This window comes from Chiloscyllium punctatum, unplaced genomic scaffold (assembly GCF_047496795.1).
Source record: "Chiloscyllium punctatum isolate Juve2018m unplaced genomic scaffold, sChiPun1.3 scaffold_303, whole genome shotgun sequence".
Classification (NCBI taxonomy): Eukaryota; Metazoa; Chordata; class Chondrichthyes; order Orectolobiformes; family Hemiscylliidae; genus Chiloscyllium; species Chiloscyllium punctatum.
The window spans coordinates 15,852-25,406 of record NW_027310037.1 but is presented as its reverse complement, the minus strand read 5'-3'; the positions used below and the strand labels follow the sequence as shown (position 1 = coordinate 25,406).

Sequence of the window (9,555 nt, the reverse complement as noted above, 5' to 3'; positions counted from 1 at the left end):
CTGGATGACCATGGTGAATATCGCGTGTTGAGGGCCAGGGAAATGAAATTCCTGAAGGAGGTGAAGTGCATAGGGGTGTCACGAATGTAAGTGGGCATTTCCTGAACTGGGGAGAGAGGATTGTGTCGAGGTAGAAAGAGATGATTCGGATGGTACAGGTGCAGGATAAGACAATAGGTCGACTGGGGCAGTCAGGTTTTTGAATCTTAGGAAGGAGGTAGAATTGTGGAGTGCGCAGTTCCCGGACAATGAGGTTGAAGGTTGTGGCTGGGAGGTGCCCAAAGGTGATAAGATTGTGGATGGTCTGGGAGATGATGGTTTGGTGAGGGGAGGAGAGTTTGTGATCGTGGACTGTAGGAGAAGGTGCCTGCGAGTTGGCACCTGGCTTCAGCTTTGTTCCTCTGCCCGACTCACAAGTCTAATTCCTGATGAATGGCTTATACCTAAATCGTCCATTCTCCTGCTCCTCGGATGTTGCCTGACCTGCTGTCCTTTTCCAGTACAATACTCTCCACTCATTCATTATTACTGTCTCATTTCACACTACCAGGTCCACGCTCTCTGTTTGATTCTAATGAGCACTGTTCTCATGGACTGCGACAAAATCTGCCAATCTGAAACAAAAACAGAAATTGCTGTAAAATCACAGGTGGGCTGGCAGCATCTGTGCAGATGAATCACAGTTAATGTTTCACATCCATTGGGTCCATCTCTCCACAGATGCTGCCAGACATCCTGAAATATTCCAGCAACGTCTGTTTTTGTTTGATTTTCAACATCAGCCATTTTTTCGTTTTTGTTTTCTTGTTTTGTGCCAAATATGATTTGGCTAAAGATTATATTAAATGTTTTAAATATGACTACGATGGAATGGCCAGATCCACCAGCCGGCTCCTTTTATTTGGTTCACGTGACCAATGCCTTTCCACTTGGTCACCGCGCCCTACAGCTGCACTGCATTTAAATTGACAAAATTGTGGCATTCTCTCGGATTGGTAATCAGGAGCGAGATTGATTGAAATTATTGAAAACTTAAGATAATCAGATTAAATACGGGATATAAAACGGGAAAATGAAAGGCAAAGAGAGAACGGCGAATGATAATTTTTGACAAAACTGAAATATAATTGCTCAAGAATCAGAAAGTGCTTTCATTCACAAACATACCATAATATGGAATGTAATTTTTGGGACAACCAATGCAAGTAGATCTTAGCAAAATCTTAGTTTTAAAGTCTTGCTGCAACTGTTTCGGTTATAATGAACGCACACATGGGATTCAGTGCTGTAATGATCTCCTAAAATGGAAAAGGAAATCCTTGCCTTCCAGGATACATGGGGAATGTTCACTGATTCATCCCAATAATGGCAGGACTGTCGTCTGGATGCGTATGAGTAAAATCTTTTAATGTTCCATGGAGCTTCGAATGAGTGGTGAAGGGAATGTATCCATTCACAAATTAATCATTCAGTAGAATTCAGTATAGGGACCGAAGAAATGATGAACAAATTGAATAAGAACATGGACATACGATACCCAATAGGTACGACTATTACTATATGAAAACTGTTGATTTCAGATCCACGGTGGCCTTTGGTGATGGCATTTACTGTCCAGAACCAGTCTGCACTGGAATGACGGGAGACACACTATGAAGTATTTGAACTTCAGTCACCTTTAGAAATAGCTGAGACTGACTCCGGACACGGGGATATGGAGATGTTGGCCTTACAAACCTTTCAGACATTCCGTGGAAGAATAAAGGAAGTGATAGATAATTTTCGTCTCCATGGAGACGATGTTCATGAACTGGATAGATAGTAATTAACCTTATTGGAGTTTATAAATAGAGACGTCGTATTGAAAAAGCAAAGAGTTCATAGTGTAACTGTAAAATCTTTAGGTCACACTCAGTGGAAGCATTGTGTGTAATCCTTATCCTCATTCTCCACCAAAAGCATGTAAAGAAGTGAGAAAGGGCACAGACGCTGTTTCCTGGATAGCAAGATATTAGAAAGCCAAGTGACGTTGTTTACTAAGACATAAGAATATCAGAAAAGACACAACCGGTTTCATCGGGATGATAGAAAGAATGACGGAGTTTATACACGAGATTTGGAAATGCTGGAGCAAAAACACGCAAGTTTGATGTCAACAAATGAGATTTTCACATAACACGAGGTTTGAATGAGTAAATCGGGGAAAGTCCCTCTTTCGAGTGAAGCAATAACTGTCGTTTGAGCTTGAAAACCATTAGGGAATGATTAAGAAAAGTTTGGATGAGAGTTTCTTCCACTCAATAGAGTTATTTAAATCGTGAACGACTTTACAGAAGTAAAACGTAGAAGCTGACTTCAGAGTGGTTTAAAAGGTACACGAACAAACGAACAAGGAGAGAATTTACCATTGAGTGAAAGTCAGTATGGTTGCGTAACAATTTCGAATTTGTTGACTTGAGACACAAAGATATTTCATGAACACGTACAACTGAATAAGACTGAGTATAACAAGTTCATGGATTGGTAAGGTGTGGCGTATTATTCAAGGTGAAACTCGGTAAATGGAGCTGATGTCCTAAAATAACTGCATACAGAAGTTATATCCTAATGACTAGGAATTGAATCGTCACTTGGAGATGCAACACCTACTTTAAAGATTTGACCACATTCACATGATGTTATGTACATTTCGTACATTCTTAACTCCACCCAAGAAATCCACCAAGGAGAATGGGTCCTTTTGTATTGTTATCCCTCTGTACTTCTCTGCAGCACGCCAGTTAAGATAAAATATGCTCACACCAAAATTCAGTTCAATACAATATTCAAACGGTCCTATGTGATTTCTTTTTTTATTATTGCAACAACCTTTGTGAGTTTGTAACAAACTGTGTAACATGAAATCAGTTCAACATCTATTTTCCCAGAATTTAAAGCAGTGCACATGGGAAACGTTATCCATCTGGTGAAAAATCACCTTCGGCTCTCTCTCCACATATGTTTCTTCACGTTTTAGATACTTGCAGTATCTTTGTTGATCAAGGAATCATTATCCAGAAGAGGTAGTTTCTCAATCCACAAACACGGGTATTTTCCCATAAACTTGGCTTTGCTCAATATCACCTTCTGTCCGTACCCCTCAACACGAGGACAAATTAAAGCTGCTCCATGTGAGGCTCAAAATTAAAACTTCGGCACAGCACAGCTCACTATACTGGAACAGAGATACCGTGCACTGGTCACCTTCAGCACAGGAGCAACACATTAATGCTTACCTCCACATTCCTGGTTTTACTTTAACGTTTGGGAAACCGAGTTTCTCTGATTCCATGGCTAGTAAACGGGGATTATATGATCATCTTCACCAGTGGTTCTGTCCCCGAGTGAGGAAAGTGGTGAGTTACTCATTGTAAAGATGGGTAGATTGATGAAATGTACAATTTCATCTTTTGCCTTCATTAACTCATGAGCTTTTTATTTTGTTTTGCATCTGTAGAAATCTTAAAATCTTCATCTTGAACAGACTCAATGACAGTTCTTCATTGTGTCTCTGGCATCAAATTTCATAGTGTAAACTCCCTCTGAATTCTTCCACCGCATTCCGCTGTTTGGGAAGTGTTCCTGTTGTGGGAAATGCACTTCCCCGTGTGTCACCTGCTGCTCCCATCATGCGCTCTGGCGCTGCACTCATTTTTCTTCTGACACTTGCTCACTGTGTTCCTGTGATCATACAGTGACTTGGTGTCACACGGCCCAGGAAAATGATACACATCAAGGTTTTTGCATTGTTGAGTTCAATTGTCAGTTTAGCCATATTTTGTCTGTTCTGTCCACAAGTGCGTGTCAAAAACATCTGAGCGGAAGTTAGGTCTTCGGACTAATGACATTGAGCACTATGCACTCTCCTCCAGTCTGGAAAACAATTCCTGACAGGCAGTTGAATAGACAATAGACAGCAGGTGCAGGAGTAGGCCATTCTGCCCTTCGAGCCAGCACCACCATTCATTATGATCATGGCTGAACATCCTCAATCTGTATCCTGTTCCTGCCTTATCCTCATAACCCTTGATTCCACTGTCGTTAAGAGCTCTATCCAACTCTTTATTGAAAGAACACCTCCTGCTGTCTCGGGTTCTTCATTCCGTTGACTTCAAATTTCACAGAATTCAACTGACCTTGTTACATAGTCATTTCCTCATTTTTGTTCAGAACAATGTGTGCACAGTGTGACAGTGGGAGTGCACTTGCCCCACAACCCAGGGGTCAGACCATCGTCTTGGACTGTGTTGTTTCTCATTTCACCAACACCAGGGAGAAACATCTGCTGCTCTGCATAATTTACGAAATTCAATTATTCATAAGGTCATAGCTTTTCGAGCGTCTGTGACGAGGTGGCCGAGAGGTTAAGGCGGTGGATTGCTAATCCATTGTGCTCTGCACGCGTGGGTTCGAATCCCACTCTCGTCGCTGTCATTAACGGCTTTCAATGGTGCTGTTTTCAACTGTTGCATTAAAACTGGAGCTCCAACGGTCAGTTTATATGCTTTGTCGCTATTACAAAATCGCAAAGAATAGTTTGTGCCGTTTGACGAAACTGCAATGAAATGGAGGTTGCTTTGGGATAATGAAACGAAACGCGATTTTCTTTTTCATTACAAGCTGCTGTGAACGTTTTTTCGTATGAAAGACATCCAGGAAAATCAAATACCGAGAGCTGCGAAGTGCATGTTTATGCAAAGGGATCTTAATGAATGTTTTGTCAGATGAAATCTGGAGGGAGTTGAGTAGAAGTAATTCATCCTGGTGAGAAGAGAACAGCGAAACAGCACAAAATAATGGAGATATTTCAAAGGGGCAGGGTGTAGGTTTAGGGGCACAGAGAACTGTGTGTAAATGCACAGTGGAGAATTGCCGCTGTGGGTGCCGTGCATGCGCACGGAGAGACTTACACATTGGTCTCGCCCTCGCCCCTTGCTCTCGCCATTGATGAATGCTGGAAATAAGGCACAGATAAACACAAGATGTGGGAAGCAAGCTCCTTCTCGTTATGCACACACTGGATGCTTCACATTGAACTATGAACAACTGGAGAAATCAGCATGTTACCTATAGGGAGTGAAACTAAAGTGTGGATCAATAACCGTAAGATTCATGCAACATAAACATGAAAAATGATTTAAAATATAGGGTGTAGGGTTGCTCACTAAGCTGTAACTTTGATATCCAGACGTTTCATTACTTGGCTAGGTAACATCATCATCAGTGGCGACCTCCAATTGAAGCAAAGCTGTTGTCTCCTGCTTTCTATTTATATTTTTCTCCTCGATGGGGTTCCTGGGGTTTGTGGTGATGTCATTTCCTGTTCGTTTTCTGAGGGGTTGATAGATGGCATCTAGATCTAAGTGTTTGTTTATGGCATTGTGGTTGACGTGCCAGGCCTCTAGGAATTCTCTGGCATGTCTTTGCTTAGCCTGTTCCAGGATAGATGTGTTGTCCCAGTCGAAATAGTGGTATTTTTAATCCGTATGTAGGGCTACGAAGGAGAGAAGGTTGTGGCTTTTTGTGGCTAGCTGGTGTTCGTATATCCTGGTGGTTAACTTTCTTCCTGTTTGTCTTACATAGTGTTGGTGGCAGTCATTGCATGGAACTTTGTAGATGACGTTGGTTTTGTCCTTGGGTTGTACTGGGTCTTTTAAGTTGGTTTTTGTTTGAGAGTGTTGGTGGGTTTGTGTACTACTAGGATTCCGAGGGGTCTGAATAGTCTGGCTGTAATTTCTGAAACTTCTTCGATGTATGGTAAGGTGGTTAGGGGTTCTGGCTGTGTTTGGTCTGCTTGTCGTGGTTTGTTCTTGAGGAATCTGCGAACTGTATTTTTGAGTATCTGTTCTTCTCGAATACGTTGAATTGGTGGTTCTCCTCTGTTTTCCGAAGTTCGTCTGTGCTGCAGTGTGTGGTGGCTCGTTGGAATAGTGTTCTGATACAGCTTCGTTTGTGTGTGTTGGGATGGTTGCTGGTGTAGTTAAGTATTTGGTCAGTGTTTGTTGGTTTTCTGTATACATAGGTTTGTAGTTCTCCGTTGTCCTTTCTTTCTACTGTGACGTTCAGGAATGCGAGTTTGTTGTCGGTTTCTTCCTCCTTGGTGAACTTTATGCCTGTGAAGGTGTTGCTGATGATGTCAAATGTCTCTTCTATCTTGTTTTGTTTTGTGATGACAAAGGTGTCATCTCCGTAGCGGACCCAGATTTTTGGTTTGATTGTTGGTAGGGCTGTTTGTTCTAGTCTTTGCATAACCGCCTCTGCTATGAATCCTGATAGCGGAGATCTCATGGGTGTGCTGTTGGTTTGTTTGTAGATATGTTGTTGAAAGCGAAGTGGGTGGTGAGGCACAGGTCCACTAGCTTCATGATGTTTTCGTTGGTAATGTGATTGATGGTTGTTGGTGCGTCTGTGATTGTCTCTTCTAAAAGTGTGGTAAATGTTTCCTTTGCCAGGTCGATGTTGATGAAGGTGAACAGTGCTGTTATGTCGAATGAGATCGTTGCTTCTTCTTCCTCTATTTTGGTGTTTTTGATGATTTTTCGGAACTCCTGGGTGGAGTGGATGGAGTGCTGTGACTCTTCTATGAGGCATTCAGTCTTGCGTGTAGTCCTTTGGCCCGTCTGTAAGTTGGTGTTCCGGGTAATGAGACTATGTGTCTGAGGGGGGCCTCCTGGTTTATGGATTCTTGGTAGTCCGATTCGACTTGGGAAACACCTTGATCCTGGGACAGTCTAAGCAAAGACATGCCAGAAAATTCCCAAAGGCCTGGCACTCCAACCACAACGCCATAAACAAGCACATAGATCTACATGCCATCTATCAACCCCGCAGAAAACAAACCGGAAATGACATCACCACAAACCGCAGGAACCCCATCCAGGAGAAAGATATAAATAGAAAACAAGAGACAACAGCTTCCCTTCACATGGAGGTCGCCACTGATGGTGTTACCTAGCCAGGTAATGAAACGTCTGGATATCATACCTACAGCTCAGCGAGCAAACCTACACCTTAAACCTCAACCTGAGTTACAAACCTTCACAATCCTTGCGATTTAAAGTGTCTATACGCATATCAGTAATAGACTTTTTGATATAATACCCGTCTGGTTGAAAGAAGAAGACACCACATTTCAAGATGGATGACAACGTTACCAATGTTGTTTTGAAATTGAAATATTTTTGATCATTTTACGCAGTGAACAAGTTCATTTTAAATAATGCAAACTACATTCTCTCACCTGGAATAAAAGTGTGTTTTGAATACAAACATTGTTCTTGTTAACTCACAGTTAATCAACATGAAAAATAGGATGTAATTTTTATTAAGCATACATCAATTAGCACCATTATCTTACTTCGGATGGACTGCAGTATGCACATGCGAAATAAGGTTTAAGAAAGAATGACTTTTGGAAATAATGATTTGGTGGTGACTAAAAATAATATTCGGTTCTCATGATGTGGTTATTCCACCATTGGTCCAGTGGTGGGGATGTTCAGTGGGCAGTATTTCTATGATGGTATAGAAGTATGTGAGCTGCCAGGGATGGGATCTCCCACTTCATTTGGAGCAGCGTCTTTTGACGTGGACCAGAGAGCGTTGTGACATCAGTCTGGGAGTTCCAACCACTCCTGGAGCAGCTTCAGTTGACATGGAGCAGCAGGGAGCATTGGAACATCCGAATGCAAGATCTAACCATATTTGGAGCAGCTTCAGTTGACATGGAGCAAGGAGCTTTGCGAGATCCGTCTGGGAGTTCCACTCTCACCTGGAGCAGCTTTTAATGACATGTAGCAGCAGGGAGCATTGGGACATCAGAGTGATACATCCAACCTCAACTAGACTGCTTCTATTGATATGGAGGAGGGAACATTGGGACATCAGACTGGGAGCTCCAACCTCACAAGGATCAGCGTTTAATGACATATAGCAGCTGGGAGCATTGGGACATCAGAGTGGTAGGTCTAGCCTGAGCTGCACCACTTCTACTAACATGGAGCAAGGAGCATTGGGACATCAGACTGGGAGCTCCAACCACACAAGGACCAGCTTTTAGTGACATGTAACAGCTGGGAGCATTGGGACATCAGAGTGGTAGGTCTAAACTCAACTGCACCACTGGTAATGACATGGAACAGGGAGCATTGGGACATCAAACTGGGAGGTCCAACTTCAAGTAAAGCAGCTTCTATTGACATGGAGCAGCAAGGAGCATTGTAACGTCATGTTGGGAGCTCCAACATCACCTGGAGAAGCTTGTATTTACATGGAAGAGGAGGGAGCATTGGGATATTAGGCTGGGGGAAAGGATATTCAACTATTTTAATCTAAAGTAAAATATGTTTCGACACCTCATATGTTAATTGATTTATGAAGAATCTTTCCCGGGAAAATAATTAATTCTTTAGATAGTAAAGACAAGTCCTGCAAATATTCAACTCAGGAAAACGCATTGGTACAGAGAGAAATGGGAGTGATGCTTCATGTCTTTGTCTTTTCATTTCTGGCCGACTCTGCGCTGGATTACATCATCGGAAGGACGTTTTCACTCATTTCCTGCAAATTCGGACAGGTCATTAACGATATCTAAATATAAAAATTAATGGGAATATGCGATGTTATGATTAGGCTGGAGTTTACCTCAAATTATGGTGAAAACGCATCAAAGTCAGTTGCAATTTCTAAGATCGGCAGTGACCTCATTGATTGGCTGATCAGATTGTGAATGCTCGTTGTTTTGAGGCCAAATTGAAGTGAATCATGATGGTGATTATCTTTGTTCTTTGTTCACCTTGTGACTGTTACTGTTATTGCTCATGTCCTTGTTAACACCAGAGCTCTGCAGCGTGTAAAATCTCGGCTGTGCATCTGGCCATTGGTGCAACCATTCGAAGAGCTGGCTCCGGATCAGGCAGTTGTAAGTTCGACTTTTACTTTGCACAAGCGCATTGTGGAGATTCATCACAAATCCAACCTAATCACTTTTGTTATGCTGTTGTGGATAATATTTGAAATTTTCATCTCCACGAATGAAAGTTCTTTCACTGTCTTCGATCAGTTAAACATTACCAAGAGCTATCAGAGTCAAAATCACACAGCACCAGATTGTATCGAACAGAGTTATTTGGAAGCACCAGTGTTCCATGCACTGCTTCGTCATCAGGTGTTTGTCAACTGTTGGAATCTAAAATGGCTTTGTGTGATTATTAAATGTATCCACCCCAGTCCAACACCAACACCTCCAAGTCATGGGTACCGTCGACACCACGAACGGATCGGTTAAAGTCCAAATGATCTTCCAAAAGTTCGCGCATATTGACACACACACCAAGTTTCTGCAGAAAAACACCCACTTGATGAAGGAGCTGCTCTCCTAAAGCTAGTGCTTCCAAATAAACCTGCTGGACTCTGCCCTGATATTGTGTAATTTTTAACTTTGTCTACTCAACTCAAACACTGGCACTTCCATATCATAGACAACACCAGTCATGTCCCACTGTTGTCAGAGAAGGC

General features: G+C 42.2%; 1 non-coding gene across 1 annotated transcript; it reads left to right on the top strand.

Annotated features, from left to right (window-relative positions):
• The first annotated feature begins 4,385 nt into the window (after positions 1-4,385).
• trnas-gcu (transfer RNA serine (anticodon GCU)) lies at positions 4,386-4,467 on the top strand. Its single transcript has one exon. It is a non-coding gene; the product is annotated as a tRNA-Ser (tRNA).
• The last annotated feature ends 5,088 nt before the right edge of the window (positions 4,468-9,555 follow it).